We start from the raw sequence: 20761 nt of genomic DNA, 5'->3' as shown, positions 1-20761 counted from the left end.
TTATTTATTTGTTTATTTTTCAAGTGGGAGTTTTGCTCTTGTCGCCCTCACTGGAGTGCAATGGCGTGATCTTGGCTTACTGCAACCTCTGCCTCCTGGGTTCAAGAGATTCTCCCACCTCAGCCTTCCTAGTAGTTGGGATTATGGGCACCCACTGCCACGCCCAGCTAATATTTGTATTTTTAGTAGAAACAAGGTTTCGCCATGTAGCCAGGCTGGTCTCAAATTCCTGACCTCAGGTGATCCACCTGCCTTAGCCTCCCAAAGTCCTGGGATGCCCAGCCAATGTATACTTTAACTACTGGTGAGCATTTGTGTGATCTCTTTAGTTTAATCATTTCCCAATTCTGTAGATTACTCTTTTTTTTTTTTTTAATGGAGACAGGGTTTCACCATGTTGGCCAGGCTGGTCTCGAACTCTTGACCTCATGATCTGCCTGCCTTGGTCTCCCAAAGTTCTGGGATTATAGATGTGAGCCCCTGCGTCCAGCTGATTACTCCTTTATCTCTTCCTCTTGCTTGACTTTAACTATCAATGATGCATAATTATTTCCAAACACGTCTCTTACTACACACTATGTCCGGAACCAGGCCTTTATGTCAACTGCCTATTGAATGCAGTTGCCATTGGGTATCCTGAGAGTCCCTGAAACTCAACTAGCTTCCTACCAAGCTCCCTTTCTTAATTGATGGCATCACCATTCACCTAATTTGCTCAAGCTAAAGATCTTGAGGGCATCACTGACTCCCCTTCATCCTTCATCTTCTTGTAACATACACAGGGGTCCAGTCTTATTCGTTTCCCCCACATGTTTTCTCTGGCATTGGCCCATCACTTCACTACCATCACCAGTGAACTGTTGATTATATTCTTGCCTTAGGTTCTGATCCCACACTGTCTACCTTGCTTGCTGTCTTCAGGCTTATCATGAACATGGAGAAGACTCTGATCCTTGCCCCGTGTAAACTCTCTAACGGTTGCTTCAGTTGTGGGACTGAGCAGAGCTGGGCAGCAACCAGACACTGAACAGCCTATCTGCCCCAGTTCTGTAGAAAGCTAGAGATGGAGGCCTGGTTTATCACACTGACACTGAGCTTCATAGAGTCCCACATGTGTATCAATTCCCTGTTACTAGCGATGGGATTGGAGCAAATGTAGTTATCGTGAAGGGCACACGTAAGAAGAATCTCAAGATGGAATGATAGATGTTGATTCCATGCATAGGTATTTTACATGTACACACATGCGGTAATAATGAAGCTGGGGTGTTCACGGGCTTTACAGTCTGCGTAATGCTGCATGCTTGCAGGATAAAGTCCAAACTCCCAGTGTAGCTCACAATGGCCTTCATGACCTGGCTCTGTCCACATGGCCAGGGGCCATGACCTGGCTCCTGGCCCCTCCACTCCTGTAGCACTGAGGTGCTTGCAGCTTCTTCGGCTGCTGCCTCTACCGGGACCATCCACCTGAGTGGTTCTGCCTCAGCGTTCAGGTCCCAGTTCAGTTGTCACTTCCCTTTGGAGGTCCGCGCTGACACCACAAACCACCATCGCTGAATCGGAGACGATGTCCCTGATTGGACCTCTGTAAGGTCCTCATCACAGGACCTGCAATTGGCTGTTTCCTGTCACCCATCTGACTACCAGACTCCCCAAGAGCAGGTCTCAAGAAACTTCAGCTGCCGCTGTCCCCGGAGTCCTTCACGCAGCCCAGCACACCCAATAAATCACACTCAGTACATATTCTTTAAGTGAATGACATCCTTCCTTTTGAGTTCTTGAAATTCTTTTTTCAAATAATCAGTTAAGCATAGTATAATTAATTTTTAACCATGGAATCTGAAAGAAGTCAACTGACATTTTAATAAAATAGAAGGGAAAATTTATCAGTGAGGACTTCTTGGATGAAAGACACAAACGGTAGGTTTTCTTTTTAATCTGTGGTGCAACTCTAAAAATAAAAGCCAGCTCCATGCTGAGATCAAGAAACCACTCATTATGAAGAAACAGACACATCATATTCCCTTTTTATAAATGTAAATGGTATCTTTTTTTCTTACAGAACATCATGGGTCGGGGGCAGGGAGGATAGAGTTCTCGATGGATTGGATTTTTTGTTTATTAGTAATATGATAACGTTGGGTGTGTATACATATGTTTATTGCAATATAAATCCATCATCTGATTTTTATGAAGAGATTAGTCACTCAGAGCATTTATTTTTAAAGACAGCACTGACTAAAGAGCTGTGCTGCAGCCCTGACCTGAACACAGGATTTGACTGAAGTCCCAGTCATGTCTCTGCCCTCCCATCACCTTTAGCAGGGCAGGTTTCTACACTGTGCTGGGTTCCCCGAAATCACAGAGTGAAGCTGGTGAGGCCAGCACAGTGGGTCTAATGAGGAGGCCAATCCGATGGGATCTAGAATCCACGGTCCTGGTTCTGAGCCTGCTCTCCCATCTGCGAATTCCTTAACCTCTCAGGGTGCAATTCCTTCAAGAGTTTATTATTACTTTTTCCTTATTTTTGTCCATACTAGACCATAAACTAACTTACTTACTTTCCTTCCTTCCTTCCTTCCTTCCTTTCTTTCTTTCTTTCTTTCTTTCTTTCTTTCTTTCTTTCTTTCTTTCTTTCTTTCTTTCTTTCTTTCTTTCTTTCTTTCTTTTTCTTTTTTGCAATGGAGTCTTGCTCTGCTGCCTAGGCTAAAGTGCAGTGGCACAGTCTCCGCTCACTGACACCTCCGCCTCCCAGGTTCAAGCAATTCTCCTGCCTCAGCCTCCCGAGCAGCTGGGATTGCAAGCGTGCACCACCACACCCAGCTAATTTTTGTATTTTTAGTAGAGATGGGGTTTCACCATGTTGGTCAGGCTGGTCTCAAACTCCTGACCTCAAGTGATCCACCTGCCGTGGCCTCCCAAAGTGCTGGGATTACAGGCGTGAGCCACCACCACCATAAACTTCTTGAGGATGCATTCTCCTTCTTAATTATTTCAATTTTATAACAAGTAAAAATATTATTAATGATATATCTACATGAAATTATTAAAAATATCCTTTGTCAATTTCATATCGCTAAGAACAGTGTATAGAATATAATCTATCAGGCTGGGAGGAAATAATGAATGAATACATGACCAGAAACAAAATTACTATTTTCAAATTGTGAGTAACATTTTTCCACTGGGGAATTCCTTGAAGGTAGAGACTTTGGCTTATTTCTTATGGAATCCCCAGAGCCCTAAACACTGTTCTAGGATTCTTCAATGTTGCCAGAAAACGATTAATGTATGAGTGGATAGTAAAATGTAATATTTAAATTAAATGCTGCAATTTTTTTTCTTATTTATTACTCTAAGGTAGGCAATGCAGAAAATCAGGTCCCACCTCTCATGTTGAAAAAAATCTATTTGAGAATCTTAGACTTTCTTATCTTTGTGGCTGGAATAGTTCAGTTCTGCCTTTTCAATTATGTAGTAGCCAGAAGACTCTCAGCACCCAAACCACAGCCATGTGAGCGATGCGTTTTTCTTTATGTCACAATCTTGATTAATAGTGTAGAGTTCTTACACTATGCTGAAAAGCAGCAAAGGGGGCAGTTCTTGTTGAGGCCTTTTGTCAATAAGGGCATAGTAAAAAGAATCAGTGTCATGATCCACTTGTTCAACAAATGTTCATTAAATGCCCCTTTGTGCCTGGCCTCTGTGCCCATGAAGATCACAGCGCTCAGGTGTGCCTGGGTCTGTGTTTGGACCCATCTCATACATTGCCTTGCATAAATCTTGCAGCAATCAAGTGAAATTTTATTCGTATTGCTATCTCTGTTTCATAGAGAAGGAAGCAGAAGGAGAGGCATCTAGAGGCCCCTGCTCTCAGAGATAGTGCTGGGATTGGGATTTAACTCTTGATGTCTGTCTGTTTCCAAAGCCTCTTCCCTTTTCCTTCCTGTGATTCTCATATCTCTGTATTTAAAAAATAGCATGAGAGGGAAAAATGTGAAGGCTTGTTTAAGAATCATTTGTCATGTGTTGGGTGAAACTAGAAATGTAGTCACCAACTAGATGGCAAAGACTTTAATTGACTGGAAGTGTTAGGATGATATCTGCTTATCATCAACTATGTGGGAGAACTGGTCCCTAAAACCTACACCACGTCCACTGGCTTTCTGAGTGATTTCCACGTTCAGTTATCAGACTCATTCGTGACAACGTCCTATCATGGTCTCCCATGACAGCCCACCTATTGAAGAGAGCCAGAGACCCCACAGAAGACAGAAAAGACCCAACCGAGACTCCAGAGGCAGAGACATGGCTATGTGCAGTTGTATTCATTTACACTTTGTCTGATTCACATTCACAGGACACTCTATTAATTATTGCACCAAGTAGAGTTGGTTCTTTTTATTTGAGGCAGCTATGGTCCATAAAGTTGCTTTGAACATTGAATTAGTAAATATGAAATCATTGCTGGTATAGGAAATACAGGGTTAGAGTTCTTTGAGCCTCTGTTCCCAACATTTTCCTCAACGGATTGGCATATAACTTTGTTTTATGTGTGTTTCTGTTTAGATGCTGTATTTAATAGATACTGTTGATTCATTAACAGTGAACTCATGGCCAACAGCGCTATCACTCATGCCTGAATGAAGCTTCTCTAACACACATATTTTCTCTGTAAGGCACATCACAGCCTTTTTGCACTTAGAAATACTTGACGGCACTATACTTGGGGGCTATTTTAAACAGTGACATCATCAGTAAAAAGCACAAAAATGCAAAAAGTGGGGCACTAAACAGACTGCGAAAAGGACACTTGACAGCAGGAGAGTTGAGACATGGAGGCAGAGCATTGCCTTGCTTGACCTCAGCTGAGAAGGTGTGGGTAGGATGACTCCAATTGTTTGTTGCTCCGAGACTGTCTGAGAATGAATGAGAAAGCACCACGAGTACTGATTTCGGGGTTTCAAGTAACTGTTAGTGAGCGGTGAGTAGGGGAATTCACAAATACGGCACCTGTGACTAATGAGGACTGGCTGCAGAGTGGATTCCCGACCCCTAGTTTATCCCTAGCTTGTCATTACCCTCCCTTGATCTCTTCTCATCCTGTCATTTTAAAAACGCCATCTAGATTTGTTCCCCAGGGCTTCACGCAGTCTCTCCTCCTGCACCTGACACCGCCCTGCTCCGTAGCCACCTCTTCGCTGCTGTCCTATCCCCACATCCACCCCTTTTCCTCCTGGACCTCACAGCCATTTTGGATGTGGATGAGCACTCCTTCTTTCCTGAAACCCTCTGACCTCTGAGATTTGGTCCCCTCTCAGACCAAGACATCTTATTCTTCACAGACCGGCATCTTCCTGCTGCCCCTGAAACCATGATGTTCCCCAGGGTTCCATCCTTGGTTCTCCTTCTGCTCACAGCCCTCCCTCTGCTGGGTGATGCCAAGCACCCCCAGGGCTTTGACACCTAGCTGTTTAGGGGTTCTTCCCCATCTCCTCCACACTGTCCCTCCAGCCTGGACTCCAGGCATGAGTCAACAGCAGCCTGCCAGACACCTCTGTCTGGGTATTCGACCACGTTCAAAATGCAATTCTTCTCTCAGATTCACTTTTCTCCTGTCTCCAACTCATCTTCCCAGTTCTGCCAGGCCTGAAGCGGATGCATCTCAGACCTCCTTCCCACCTCACCCAGTTGGTCACAGAGGCCTGTTAATCCTCCCTCCGAAATGTTTCCCAGCTCTGTCCTCTCGGTGCTGCTGGCGTCAGTTCAGCTGCATCTGTAGCCTGCTATGTTCAGCATTTTTCTGGTGGCCGTGTCTTGTTCTCCTTGAAGGCACCTGTGCACTGTCACCAGAGCCGTCTTAACATAAGTCTGGGGACTTGCTCTGCTGGAGGATGGGGTATGAGCTCCGTCAGAGTGTGCGCCTCAGCAGTCCTCTCACACCCACTTGGTAGTGTGCTCCCTGCCTGTGTCTCCTGCCTCAACTGCTGCTTCTGCCTCCCGAGTCACGTGGGAGAGCCTTACCCAGATGACTGTTCCCCTGGGGCCCCAGTCTGGGTCTCGCCTCCACTTCCAGGCCCCCTCTGCTGGGATACAGTATCCCCGCCCCATCTTATCCTCCGAGTTCAGCTTGCACGTCCTCTCCAGGAACCCCTTCCCTCCGGGTTTCCCACACATGGGCATCTCTGGAATTGCATTTGCCAAGCTGTACTCTAACTTCTTCCATCCTCTTCACTAGGTTGTGGGAGGTTTTTGAGATCAAAACTTGCCTCGTTGATCCTTGGAACCCCCAGCAAATGCTCAGTGCATACATGCTTACTGAACAGATGAACTGATAAATAGATGAATGGATGGATGGAGTATCCTGATCTCCAGCCCCACTTCTGCACACAATGGCAGCTGTGGTCAGCCCACTCCTTTGCTTTTGCTTGGTTTCTTCCTTCCTGACCTCACACCACAAACACCTTCATAGGCCAGCCTGGGGCCCAACACCTGACAGCAGCCTCTGCTTGGGGTCTCTTTGATTCTTCCCTTTATGAGACTTGAGCTTCTTTTCTGGGGCTGTGTCTGCTCCCCAAACCCAGTTACCTCTTCTTCTTCCTGTAGGTGTCTCTCGCCCCTTTGGTTTGTTCAAGGAGCTGCTGCTTTGCATAGCTGCTCTAGTGTCTGGTACCATCGGATCTGGTTTTGAATAATGCCCAGGACTCTGGGGTCCCAGACCTCCAAAGCAGGAATGTGAATGCATGCCACAGTGGTCTGACCCTCACGCTCCTTTCAAAATGCATTGGAAGGAAGAGAAGTTCCAACAGAGAATGATTTTATGAATTCTGTAATTTTTCTTCTGATCAGTTTCAATCTGTAATAAATGTCTTGTTTTTCCTGTAAGACTTTTTCTTTCATTGCCAGTTTTTTTTTTTTTTTTTTTTTTAAGTAACATTAGCTAGGAAATTTTTTGATGAGAAATTAACGGGCTGAGAAGATTGGTATTAGCTAAGGATTTTAGGAGCTGAGGACTCACGAAGTGATGGTGTTTGGCATGTTTTAGGTCCGTTCACAATGGTTGTAAATTCTTTGTTATTAGAAAGACAAGCAGCTCAGTGTCAGAAGAGCTCTGTCGTTCTCTTTATGTCTGATTTTAATTTTGAAAAATCATTCATGGAGCTCAGGGGACTTTCAGGACAGTGAAACTCTTCTGTATGATACTGAAATGGGAGATGCATGACATTATGCGCTGTGAAAACCCATAGAATGCACAACACTGAGCGCACATCCTAACGTGCCACACTCACGAGAGATGTTAATGGTTGTTGGAAACAGGTTTATAACATCGGGAAAAATCCACACTGAGACAACGGATCACTCAGCAAGGCTAGTTTACTTCCTGCAGGTTCTGAGGGACAGCACTGGGTCTCACTGACAGTCTTGCCACAAGGGCACACCTGAACAAAGGAGACAGGGACATTTATAACTTTCATATCCTGACACAATCACCTTACTGCTGTGTCCAGTTTCCATCAGCTGGAACGGGATCTCACATTCTATGCTTGACCCAGTTGGCTAAAAACTTGGAAATTTCCTGAATATATAAGGAGAAAGAAGATGAGGAAGAAGAGGAAGCCAGTCAGGAGAGTGTCCAAATAAGGAATGGCAGGCACCAGGGTTTGGAGCTTGCCTACTTCTGTTCAGAAATGCCGGAGTGAGTCAAGGTAGCTGATTTAGGATGTAGCTGATTTAGAGAATATATATATATATATATACACACACACACACACACACACACACACACATACATACACACATGGGTATAGGTTTATGCTAATAGTGGATAATGGCCATAAAACAAGAGATTGTAACTCCTTATAATGTAGTCTAAGATATAAACTTTGAAGAACTTTCCCATCTCTCACAATGGTGGAGGAAATTGTGTGGGGTGAGGTTTAGGGTGGGGAATGGGGGGTATCTGAGAACTCACTGTATTTTCTGTTCAACTTCTTAAGAAACCTAACACTGGTCTAAAAAATAAAGTTGATTAATAAAAAAATTATGTGGTCGGTAAGGAGTAAGAGGTATCACATTGTCTCCGTGAAAATACGCTTGTTGCTTCTTTTCCTCCAGGTTTCTCAGTCTAGGGAATCAGCAGCAAAGTGAGCTTTCTGTCAAAGCAGGTGTCACCAGGAAGAGACCCAGAAGACTGGGGCTTTTGTTCTCGAAGCCACTTACTTAGAAATGTGCTCCCAAAGGTTCTGTTCCTGGAGCCAGGCCTGCTTTGGGGCTGACTGAGCAGTGAAAGAATTTGAGGATGTGAGAATCCCCCAAACCAATCACAGTCTCCTGCCAGGACTGAAACACACACGAGTTACCATGGCAGTGGCTGAAGACGTCATGAACCCTTGAACACTATTTTCTGGATGAATGATACACTGAGTCATTATCAGTCATTTGTGCCTGGGTGTAGATGTGACTGTTTAATTCTGCTCCATGGCAAACTACTTTACCTATTACAGCTTTTAAATGTCTGATAAGGCCAGTCCCTATCTCACCCCAACTCTTCTATATTTTTTCCAGAACTTTCCTATTTTCATCTGCTTATTTTATTTCAACTGTAAGATCGGCTTGTCAGGTTATGAAGAAAACTCTGTTAGCATTTCAAATCAAATTGATTATATCAAATTTACAAATTAAGCTAGAAAAACATGACATCCTTAGATTTTTGAGTTTTGCTCCGTAAGACTAAGATATACATTTCCATGTACTGAAGTCTTCTCTTATGCTCCTTGAGTTTAAGAATTTCCTCATATGTGTTCCACATATTTCCTCTGAGATTTATTTATTGCTATAATTTTTTTATTGTTATTATAAATGGGATATTTTGCCATTATATTTTGTAATATGAAATTGACTAATATAAGATTTTGGCCTCTCTTCCTGCTGACTTTTCATATTGTTACTAACAGGTTTTCAGCTGACACTCTTGGATATTCCATGTATTACAACCATACCTTTCTCAAATAATATTAATTTTGCCTTCTTTTCATTTTTTAAGTATTACTTCTTTCTTTTTCCTATTTTCTTTGATGAGTCTATTCCAACAGCACTGAATTACAGGGTGATAATAGACTCCTCTGTGTCCTGTGCCTTACCTTGACAGCATTCTAAGACGCATTTTAGTGTTTCTTCATGGACAATGCTGACTTCTGTGTTGGTGTAAGAGGGTCTATATTTTTAAGCACATTAAAGTTGAATCTGTTCTTCGGCTATTAAGAGCTTACAACATAGATGTATACTGAACTTTAACAAATGTCTTGAAATTATCTCATTTTTTTCTTCTTTGATGACAAAAAGTAAATTGTTAACGAATCACCTTATTGAACTGTCTTTGCTTTCTTGGGACAACCCCACTTGGTCCTGGTTTGCTACTCTGTAAATACACCACTGTCTTGCTTAGGTGGTTTGTATTAAGCTCCCGGAGTGAGAACCAACTCTAGTTTGTTTCTGTGCTATCGGTTTGGTTTTGGTGTCTGGGTTGTGACGTCCCTTCCATCTCTGCAGTCTCTCCACAGCATCGCCTCCTGCCCCACCAACCTCCAACACTCTGCTCTAGTAAAGGATCTATCTTTAAATATCCATGGAGGGCAGGTGTGATTTTTCCTTATGGTCTGAATGGAATATTAACTGCATAAAAAGTAATATGTATTAATTTACATAATTTTTGTGATCTGCCAATCTTTGAATTCAGCAACCTTTTCCAAGCCTTCTTCTTCCACTTTCTTCTGGAAAGTTGGCAAAAATAGTCTTCATTCTTCTTCCCCTTTCTTCTAGAGAGAAAGAATAGTAGCAAACAAATACTTGTCTTGGAATGTTAGATCCTTGCTTAGCAATGGTCATTGGCCCAGGAGAGTGCTGGGGTGCATAAGGGATGCTGGCATCAGGACTGTCTCGTGCGTTCTATAAATATGTCCTTTGGGATTGTGGAAGCCAATTCCATCATTAGCCTGGCTGCCAGGCCCCAGCTCAGCCCATGCCTTATCAGAGCGCTGCCTTTCCTTGGGCATTAGCAGACCAGCTGGAATAGAAACACAGGTAGTGGGGAACATGGTTGCTGGCCGCAACAGAGGCGTCGTGAAAGATTCAGACAGAGGCTGTGGGACCCACATACTCTGCACCCTCAGCTGAGCCTGTTTTGGAAAACAAACATGGTCTAATTCCTTCAGGCCAGAATCCAGGTGTGTAATTGATTTTCTGTTAAACAGAGAACTCTGGCTTTTTTTGAGTGGAGCACACCTGTCCCCACTTGTGGGGTTGCGGAATGTGGTCACCGTCAGGATTCCCTTTCAGCTCTAACCTCTGTAGAAATCACGGCACAAGGCAAACAGTGGAAAGCCCCTCTATTAAAATGTCAGTGTGCCACTGTGAGGCTTGCAGTGGAACAATTTTGGCCTCTCTCCAGAGGCAGGTGTGACCGGAGGCAACTTGTCTGTAGTGACTTTTTTACTGTGAAACCATCAGCCGCATGGACGAGCAAAACAGTGTTGCATTATTTGGAGCCCCTGGGAATGTGCACACCCTTTATAGAAGGACTGTGTTTACCCTCCTGTCCCTTCACAGCTGGGATTAAAAATGGCCAGAGTTCAAATATTTAATGTTGTTTCTTGTTTTCTATCCTTGGAATGTCTCAATGTCGCCAGACTTGCTGCCAACGCGCACACCACGTTATTCCTCACTTGCCCAGGTTACTGCGTGTATGAGAAGCTGGTTGGTGGGTTCTTGTCACCTTTGGGGATGTGTCAGCCTGAAAATCAGCTGGTGTCCTCCTCAAGTTTGGAGGCAGCTTCCTAGGGCGATTCTGTTCCATGTTATTTTTCTTTCCTGATTGCAACAAGAGATTTGATTTTGATTATGAGAATAATTTTATATTGCATTTCACAATATGTTGTCTCATTTCTTCAGTGATTTGGGGATGTTAGGGGTCACAAAGAATGCATGTAAGAGAAGTGGGAAAGGGGCAAGTTATGAATTACTCCATAGAATGTTCTGTACTGCAAAGGTGACAAGTTCTATCTTTCTTGCTTGCTCCATTTTTCTCTACTCAAGACCCCTGTCACATCAGACTGCTTGGCAAGAGGAAGAATTTGAGTGAGAAAATGGTGCTCCCAGATATTTAGCAGACCAGGCTGAGGTCTGATGTCAAGACACAGGCTGCAAGTGGTGTTGCACAGTCAGGGGCCCAGCTACAGTTGCTATGGTAATGGCTGCGGCCACTGGTTCAAGGAACACATGAAGTCTCTGACTGGGGTGAGCTGTAGGGAGCTTCCAGGATCACATAGGGACAAGGAAACAATGGCAGTATCTTAGTCTGCTTGGGCTGCCGTCACCAGATACTATAGACTCGATGCTCAAACAGACATTTATGGCTCATAGTTCTAGAGGCCAAGAAATCTAGCATCAAGGTGCCAGCAGATTTGGTTCCTGGTGACTGCCCCCTTTCTGGCTGGTGGCTGACTTCTCACAGTGTGTTCACACAGTGGAGACAGAAGGAGCTCTGACCCCTCTTCCTCTTCTGATAAGGATACCCGCCAATCCCATCATGGAGCCGCACCCTCAGGACTTCATCTAAACCTAATCACCCCCACAAAGGCCTCATCTCCAAATACCATCACACTGGGGATTAGAGCGTCAACGTATGAATCTTGAAGGGGAGATGAATATTCAGTTCATAACAGTCACGAAGCATTAGACACACCAGAGCAGTGACACATTCCACTGACTACGGGAGCTTTGAGAGCTAGGGTCATGTATTTAGTTGCTGACCAACTTCACCCTCACTTTCCCTACCCAGTGCTAGCCCATGCTCCAGATCAGCAGGAATGTGTCTGCTCCCTCTCTAGACTCTCACAGGTGCTGCAGTTTCAATTCAGCACCCCCAGATCGCCCTGCCAAATGAATGGACTCCCCAGGGTAAGAACCAGTCTTCCTGGAGGTACCAATGGGCAGAGAAAGAGAAACCACATCGACCTGCTCATTCTTATTGATTTTCCAACCACATTTATTTCCATGGAACAGCAATAGGTTAGTGACAAAAGCCACAGTCTGAGACCCCTAGATTTCTCAGACGCACATGTTTGAGTTTGCAGATGTTCCCCCAAACCACACATTTTCTTGTTCCCTCTTTTGATTCCACCTTCATCTGTGCCCTCCACCTCACCAGGATATTCGTTACCACTCCTGGGTGGGGCCCCAGGGCTGACTTCTTCCTTGCCCAGCTCAAGGTTGTACATCTCCCTCCTGGTATTTTTGTGCCCTTATAATGTAGGACATGGTTTTGGTCCCAAATGTCTGTGACTGATTCCCCTGCTTTCCTTCCTTGGTAGTAGATTGCTTTGGCTATTATTCTTCTATGATACAAGTTATGCAAAGTATCAAGCATTTATTTTCTATCATATCTTAAGTTAGTAATAAAATGAGCTGAATATTTCCCTTCACTGTCCACTATTGTTTTGTGCTGTTTGTTGTGCAGACCTCTTTTATTTCAAATGCTGTCTACTCACTTCTAAAGTTCTATTTGAATGTGACTATATTAATATAATTAATGGTCAGTTTCTCAATCAATATTTTACTTGCTAATAAGTTCACCCTGACCGAACCCTTGGACTATTGACTGGGAGGAAATCCCTTTCATAAAAATTAAAATCTTGGATTTTCTGATCCATCATGTAAGATGCTTAAAAGTCTCCACTCTGTCTCAACAAAAACTGAAACTGAAAAATCAAGATTTTTAGATTCTTAGATTTGTCAGAGAAGTTAGGTCACGGGACAAACTGCTGATCTTAAAGTTGGAGAGAGAGACGGGTGGATACAGAGAGTCACAACTTTCCAGAGCAGAAATCAGCAAGCATAAACCTCTGGGGAAACCATGCCAGGGTAGAGAAAGCTGAGCTGTAATTGATGAGTTGCTGAAGGCTCAGGATGGACAAGTCTGAGGGTTAAATCAGGAACTGACCCAAAGGAAGTCTCCACACATTTGTGTTTCACCATGAGACTCTCTTGGGTCCTCGCAGTGAACACTGGAGAAAAATACCCCCCGGAATCATATTTACCTTTTAATTAAAAATTTCAAAACATACTAACAGGGAAAAAAAACCCTACAGTTAGAAGAGACTAAACAAATGTCAGAACCAGAGTCAGATATGGCAGGAATTTTGGAATTTTCGGTACAGGAATAATTTTTTTAAAAAACCCAAACTATGATCAATATGCTAAGGGCTTTAATGAAAAAAATAGATGACACACAAGAGCAGAAGGATAATGTGAGCAGAGAGATGGATATTCTAAGACAAAATTGAAAAGAAAGGCTAGAGATACAAAATATTGAAAGAGAAATGAAGAATGCTCTTGATAGGCTCATTAGTAGACTGAACACAGACAAGGAAAGAATCTCCAAGCTTGAGAATATTTCGATAGAAATTTCCCAAACTGGAAAGCGAAAAAAAAAAAAAAAACCAGACCCATTTCCTCCAGCTCCTGCCCCAACCCCCTCAAAAAGAGAATATATTCAAGAACTGTGAGATGTGAGATGACTACAAAAAAGCATAACATATGCTTAATGGGGATACCAGAAGACAAAGAAAGAGAGAAAGAAGTAAAGCAATATTTGAAGCAACAAGGACTGATGGTTTCCCCAAACTAATGTCAGACACTCAAACTACAGATCCAGGAAGCCCAGAGAACATCAACCAGGATAAATACCCAAAAGAAATATACATAGGCCAGGCATATCGTATTCAAACTTCAGAAAAATCAAAGATCAAGAAAATATCTTGAAAGAAGCCAGAAGAAAACACTTTACTTACAGAAAGGCAAAGATAAATTACATGTGACGTTTTCTGAGAAACCACGAAAGCAAGGAAGGAGTGATGTAAAATACTGAAACGTTGAGAGAAGAAACTCGCTTCTCTAGTCTGCACGTAATTATCCTGCTTAGATAAAGAAGAAATAAGGACATTCTTAGGCAAAAATTGAGAATTTGTTGCCAGTAGGCCTGCCTTTGAAAGAAATGTTGAGAAGTTGTTTGATGAGAAGGAAAGTGTTATAGGTCAGAAACTTCTATCTACATTAAGAAATGGAGAGCACTGGAGAAGGAAAAAGTGAAGGTAAAGCAGAACTTGTATTGTTCTTATTCTTATTTGATCTAACAGATAATAATTTGTTCAGAATAATAGTAGCCACATTTTGTTCATATATATATATAAATATATAATATGCTTATGTATAAATGAAATAAATGGTAACAATAACACAAGGAACAAGAGGGAGAAATTAGGAATATTTTGTTATCAGTGTTAAAGAGGGTAATAATATAATGTTAAAAGGGTCAATACTCCAAGAAAACAACCATCCTTAATGTGTATGTGCCTAACAAAAGAGCATCAAAATAAGTGAGACAAAGATCAATAGAACTGCTTGGAGAAATAGATGAATCCACTCTTATGATGGGAGTTTTTAACATTTTTCTGTCAGCGATGGACTGATCCAGCAGGCAGAAAATCAGGAAGGACATAGTTGAACTCAACAGCACCATCAATCAGCTGAATATAATTGACATCTACAGACAACTTCATCCAACAGCAGCATATTACACGTTCTTCTCAAGCTCACATGGAATATTCACCAAGATGGACAACATTCTGGGCCATAAAACACATCTTAACAAATTTAAAAGATAGAAGTCATACAATATCTGCTTTCATACCACAGTGGAATTAAATTAGAAATTTGTACAGAAAGATAGCTGAAAAATTCCCCAATACTTGGAGATTAAACAAAATACTTTTAAATCACAAATGGGAAACAACAGAGAAAAGTGAATAAAATCAACAGCTGGTTCTTTGAAAAGATTAATAATATTTATCAGCTCTAGCCAGGCTAACAAAGAAAAGGGAAGAGGAGAGGAGAGGAGAGGAGAGGAGAGGAGAGAAGGAAAGGAAAGCAAAGAAAAGAGAACATAAATTACTAATATCAGAATAAAAGAAGAAGAATCGCTACAGATCCCATGGACATTAAAAGAACAATAAAGGAATGCTATAAATAAATCTAAGCCCAGAAATTTGATAACCTAGATGAAACAAACCAATTCCTTAAAGAATACAATTTGCCGAAACTTACACATGAAAAAATAAACAATTGGAATAAGACTATACTGATTAAAGAAATAGAATCGGTAATGAATAACCTTCCAAATAGAATGCACAAAGCCCAGATGGGTTTACCGGGGAGTTCTACTAAACATTTAAGGAAGACATTATATCAATTCTCTACAGTCTCTTCTAGAAGATGGAAGCAAAGGAAATGTTTCCTAATTCTATGAGGCCAACATTAATCTAAAACCAAAACCAAACAAAGAGGTTACAAGAAAAGAAAAAACATATAAACCAATATCACTCTTGAACATAGATGCAAAAATTCTTGACAAAATACTAATGAGTCAAATAGAATAATGTATAAAGTTCAAAACAATCCCAACAAAGATCCCAGGAAGGTATTTTGTGATATCAATACTGGTTCTAAAATGTATATAAAGATGCTGAAAACACCAAATACAGAAATCAAGAACAACAAGAAAGCCAGAGGATTGATACCACTCAACTTTAAAATGTAAGTAGAACCCTTCAAAGAAGGTAAACAAATGACAAACGTGCATACGAAAAAGATGCTAAACATCATATGCCATTAAGAAACTGCAGATTAAAACAACAATACAATACCACTGCACACCTACTAGAAAGGCCAGGATCCAAAACACAGACAATTCCAAATGCTCCTGAGGATGTGTAGCACCAAGGACACTCAGTCACTGCCGTGGGAATGCAAAAAGGTACAGCCACTTTGGAAGACAGTTTTGCAGTTTCTTACAAAGCTGAATCTTGTACCCTAAGATCCAGTAATCATGCTCCATGGTGTTTACCCAGATGATCTGAAAGCTTACACTTGGATATTTACAGCAGCTTTATTTGTAATTGCCAAAACCTGTAAGCAACCAAGAGATCCTTCAGTAGATAAATGGATCAATAAACTGTGGCATATCCAGACAATGGAGTATTATTCAGTGCTAAAAAGAAATGAACTATTAAGTCATGAAGACATGGAAAAATCTTAAATGTCTATGACTAAGTGAAAGAAGCTAATCTGAAAAGACTACGTGCTGTACAATTCCAACTATATGACATTCTGGAAAATGCAAAGCGAGGAGACAGTCAAAAGATTGGTGGTTGTCAGGGGTTGGGGAGACGAAGTGATGAATAGTTGGAGCACTGGGAATTTTTAGGGCAGTGAAACTATTTTTTATGATACTACAACGGTGGAAAAATGTCATTATACATTTGTCCAAACCCACAAAATGTACAACATTAAGAGTAAACCCTAATGAAACTATGGATGTGTCAATGCATGTTCATCAATTGTAACAAATGCACCACTGTGGCGTGGAATGTTGATCATGAGAGAGACTGAGCATGCGTGGTAGCGGGGAGTATATGGGAACTCTGTCCTTTCTACTCAGTTTGACCAAGAACCTAAAATTTCTCTGAAAATTAAAGTTTGTTAATTTTTGAAGAAGGAGCCTGACCCAATGTCATGATTCATGTGACACATTTGGGGGATTTTGGTTTTTATACTTGTATTAGTTTCCTATTGCTGCTAAAGAAACTGCCACAAACTTAGCAGATTAAAACAATCCAAACTTATTGTCTTGCAGTCTTGGAAGACAGACATCTGAAATGGGTCTCATTGGGCTAAAATGAAGGTGTTGGTAGGGCTGGTTGCTGTGGAGGCTCCACGGGAGAATGTTTCCACATTGTTTCCAGCTTCTAGAGACCACCAGCATTCCTTGGCTCCTGGTCCCTTCCTCTGTCTTCCCCATGTGAAACTCCAGCCATGGCTTCCATCATCATATGGCCGGCTTTCTCTCGGACTCTGACTCTCTTCTCTCCTTCTTAGAAGAACCCTTGTGGTTACATTGGGTTCGCCTGGATAATCCAGAATAATCTCCTCATCTCAAGATCCTTAACCTAATCACACCTTTGCCTTTTACCATGTAAGGGAACTGTTATAGACTGAATTGTGTCTCCCAAAATCTGTATGTTGTAGTCCTAATCTCCAGCTTCTTAGAATGTGACTGTATTTGGAGAGACAGCCTTTGAAGAGGAAATTAAAATAAAATGATTCATACAGGTGGGTCAACATAAGTAGTGTCCTTATAAGAAGAGGTGATTAGGACACAGACACACAGAGGAAATGCGATGCGAAGATACAGGGCGAAGACCGCCCCCCAAAAGCCAGGGAGAAGGGCCTCAGGAGAATCCACACCTCACGACACTTTGATCTTAGACTTCCAGTCTCCAGAACTGCAAGGAAATACTTTTCTGCTGCGTAAGTCACCCAGCCTGTGTATTTTGTTATGGCAGCCCTAACAAGAATGAGAGTTGCACATTCACAGATTCTGGGGATGAGGATGTGAACACCTTTGTGGGTGGGAGGGCATTTTTTAACCTACCACAACCACCACAAACTATCCAAGTGGCTGCCATGTATTGAATGTTGCAGGCCAGGCAGGAACCTTACATGCATTATATTAGTTAGTTCTTAAAATAACCCTATTGGGTAGCTACCATCACTATCCCAATTTTACCAATAAGGAAAAGATGGCTTAGGGAAAACTTGTTGCATTGCTAGTAAGAGGCCAAATCAAGACTTACATTTTAGCTCTCTGGTTTCTGTCTTCTCTTTTCTATTAAAAGAAAAAAAAAATCAATGGAGTTGCAGTTCTCTGGATAGAAGTGAAGCAAAGGGGATGATAGCCACGCTGCTGGCCTGATGTACCTCTCTGGCTATCAGATTTTGCCAGTGTTCACTTCTTACAGAATAATTGCAAGCCCCCCTTGCAGTCCTGCCTGCCTTTCTGAAAAATAGGTATTGAGTAGCTTCCTAAGGAAATCCAGAAGTCTTGGTTCTCTGAGTCTGATGCAGCTACAGAAACTGCACATGGGGGTGTGGAATTATTTTACACTAAAGGACCCTGTTAAACACTCACACTTTTGCCTAAACCCTAGACCAAAGGTCTGAAGTTTTCAGCTCATGAAATTAGACAAGGAGCTGGGGTTCATTCCAAGTTTCCCTTTGCCCGTGACCCTGGCATTCTTTCTTTTGACATCCAAATAGACACTCCCTTGGCTTCCACTCAACAGAAAATTGGCATCCTGAAAAGCCAAATAAAACCTGCCTCAAAAGGAAAAAGAAAATTAATGAACAGATAGGAAATCTGAGACTTATTTTTCTCTGAAGTAGAATGTGGGGGAGGTAAAGGCTTTGTGAATAAACTGGAGGAGGAGGGAGAGCGAAACAAAGCTGGGTTTCCAAGGTTGGTTCCCCACCTGCTCCGGGCATTTTGTTAGAGGGCACTCAGTGGCAGAGTTTGCTAAGCGCTGCAGCGCTGCAGGCTCCCAGGGCCCTGGGCTCGTGGCAATGAGAGCAGGCTTGGTCTTTTCTCCAGGCTCCAGTCAATGATCACAGTTAAATTGGAAAATGCATGTCCTTCTGTGGATAGGCGTGCAGGAGCCGCTGCAGCTTCTTCCAAAATAGAGCTCTCCCAGCTGCTGGGGCTGCTGACGTCTCCCTGCCTCTCTCAGCCTGCTCTTCCCCTCCTTTCTTCCTGCCATGACATCTCCCCTCTCCTGCTTCTCCTTGCTGGGACCGGGGCTTGCTGGGACATCACCCAGTCTACCACCCTGCTATCTCAGAGGGCGGGTGAGGTCACTGCTTTCTGTCCCAAACCACACGTGGCGTTAGGAACATTCCATTCTCAACTCTTCACAGGTTTGCTTCTGCGGCAGCAAAACTCAGATTTTTTGAAAAAAATGCATTGCATTGTAAAAGGATCCTTCAGATTCAAAAAAATCAAAATTCACCAAGAATCCCACCACATACATTTTGTGTCTCTTGTGCTCCCTTTAAAATCTATTGTGGTTGTAATCCCAGCACTTTGGGAGGCTGAGGTGGGCAGACAACGAGGTCAGAAGTTCAAGATTAGCCCGGCCAATATGGTAAAACCCCGTCTCTACTACTACTAATAAAAAAAATTAGCCAGGCGTGGTGGCATGCGCCTGTAGTCCCAGCTGCTCAGGAGGCTGAGGGAGGAGAATTGCTTGGACTCGGGAGGTGGAGGTTGCAGTGAGCCAAGATCGTGTCACTGCACTCCAGCCTGGGTGACAGAGTGAGACTCTGTCTCAGAAAAATTAAAAAAAAAATAGATTGTGGAAATCCTCCCCTGACCAAGAATGGGAATTCTGGCTGACTGTGGCTTATCTCAAATAATTAAAAGCTCTGTGGTCAATTCCAGTGCTAAAAGAGACTCACATCTTTAGGATGATGTCAGGTTGCAGGATACTTGGGCATAGTGCATATCAATACATATATATTAGCATATGTCCACGATACAGTCAACACTCTAGCCAAGTATCACCATTTCTTGCCTCTTCCTTTCAGTTGCATTTGTAGCTGAGCCTGTGAAGGGGAAAAGGAGGTGCTTCTGTTCTCCACCCTCGCCCTGCAAGCACAGGCTGGGGACTGGACAGTTTGCAGGGGACTGGATAGCTTGTACTGGCCCTGGTAGATGGTAATCTGGTTCTTCCACTCAGGGTGCCTAAGAAATGACCTGCGTTCCCTTCTCCCTGGTGTTCTTTTCCCCTGGGCCCAGAGTGGACCCAGCTCCATTCCAAATATTACCCGCAGCTCCTTGCTCAGCCCCACGCCAACATGCAGCACGCCCTCCTTCCCTGAGTGTGTCACCCCTCCACACTTCCATGTGAACCCACTCAGGATGACCCCATCTCATCCTGGGTTAAATAGTGTCACCTCCAAATTCATGTCCATGCAGAACATCAGAAAGTGACATTATTTGGTAATAGGATCTTTGCAGATGTAATTAGTTAAGTTTAAATTGGTTAAATTCGTTTAAGATGCAGTCATACCAGATTAGAGTGGTTTCTAACCCAATGATGGGTGTCCTTATAAGCAGAGAAAACAGAGATGCTGAGGCAGAGGAAGGAAGGCCATGTGCTGAGGGAGGCAGGATGGGAGGTGCACGCCCACAAGTCACAAAGCGCCACGTGGTGTTGGAGCCTCCAGGAGCTAGGAGGGAGGCATGGAACAGATTGTCCCTCAGAACTTCCAAAGGAAATGGCACTGTCAACAACCAGACTTCAGACTTTTGACCTCTAGAACTGTGAAAAAATTATTATGTGTTGGTATAAACCCCTTCATTTGAGAGAATTTGTTAAGGGAGCCCCAGGAAGTGAATATACCGATTTGCTCCCTGCTTGCCCACAGGTAGTCCCAGGAAGCACCCACGCATTGTTTGTCCTGATAAACCCTGGAGGGCAGGCTTGTCCTTCCAACGCAGCCCTCTCTTGGTCCTTCCTCCAAAGCCCTGGCACAGCTCTGCTCTGGTCCCTCAATCTCCTGGTGGCAGCTGGATCCCAGTTCTCTGTCCAATTTCTCCATCTCAGTTTTGGATTGGACAGCAGGTGTCACTAACTTCAAATGGTCCCCTTGAAGCTCCCTCCCAGGCTATGGCTTAGCACTGTCATCCCCTTCCTTTTCCTCAAGGGTGGGCTTCAACAGCAAGAAAACTCTTCTCTCCAGAGATCTCTTCACAGTCTATTCTCCAAAGCCTCCCTCCCTCTGACCTCTTTGCAAATCTGTGGTTCTGCCA

The 20761-nt window shown here is 43.0% G+C and overlaps 1 protein-coding gene across 5 annotated transcripts in view; it reads left to right on the top strand.

Annotated features, from left to right (window-relative positions):
- Nucleotides 1–20761, top strand: part of SPP2 (secreted phosphoprotein 2) — a 43771-nt gene that overhangs the window by 18785 nt on the left and 4225 nt on the right. Inside the window, exon 8 of one of the 5 annotated variants that reach the window (XM_012434220.3) lies at nucleotides 8116–9566. The exons of 1 other annotated variant lie outside the window; for it this stretch is intronic. The gene's annotated coding sequence lies outside the window, so the exon portion shown is untranslated. Of the gene's footprint in view, nucleotides 1–881; nucleotides 1482–1524; nucleotides 1731–6606; nucleotides 6886–8115; nucleotides 9567–20761 lie in introns of those variants that run through there. 3 more of the 5 variants (XM_012434216.2, XM_012434221.2, XM_012434218.3) reach the window with 3 other exon arrangements.

The sequence above is a fragment of the Aotus nancymaae genome, unplaced genomic scaffold, assembly GCF_030222135.1.
Source record: "Aotus nancymaae isolate 86718 unplaced genomic scaffold, 86718_ANA_hifiasm-v0.15.2.pri h1tg000008l, whole genome shotgun sequence".
NCBI lineage: Eukaryota > Metazoa > Chordata > Mammalia > Primates > Aotidae > Aotus > Aotus nancymaae.
Note: the sequence above shows the minus strand (reverse complement) of the source record. Positions and strands in the feature narration are given on the sequence as shown.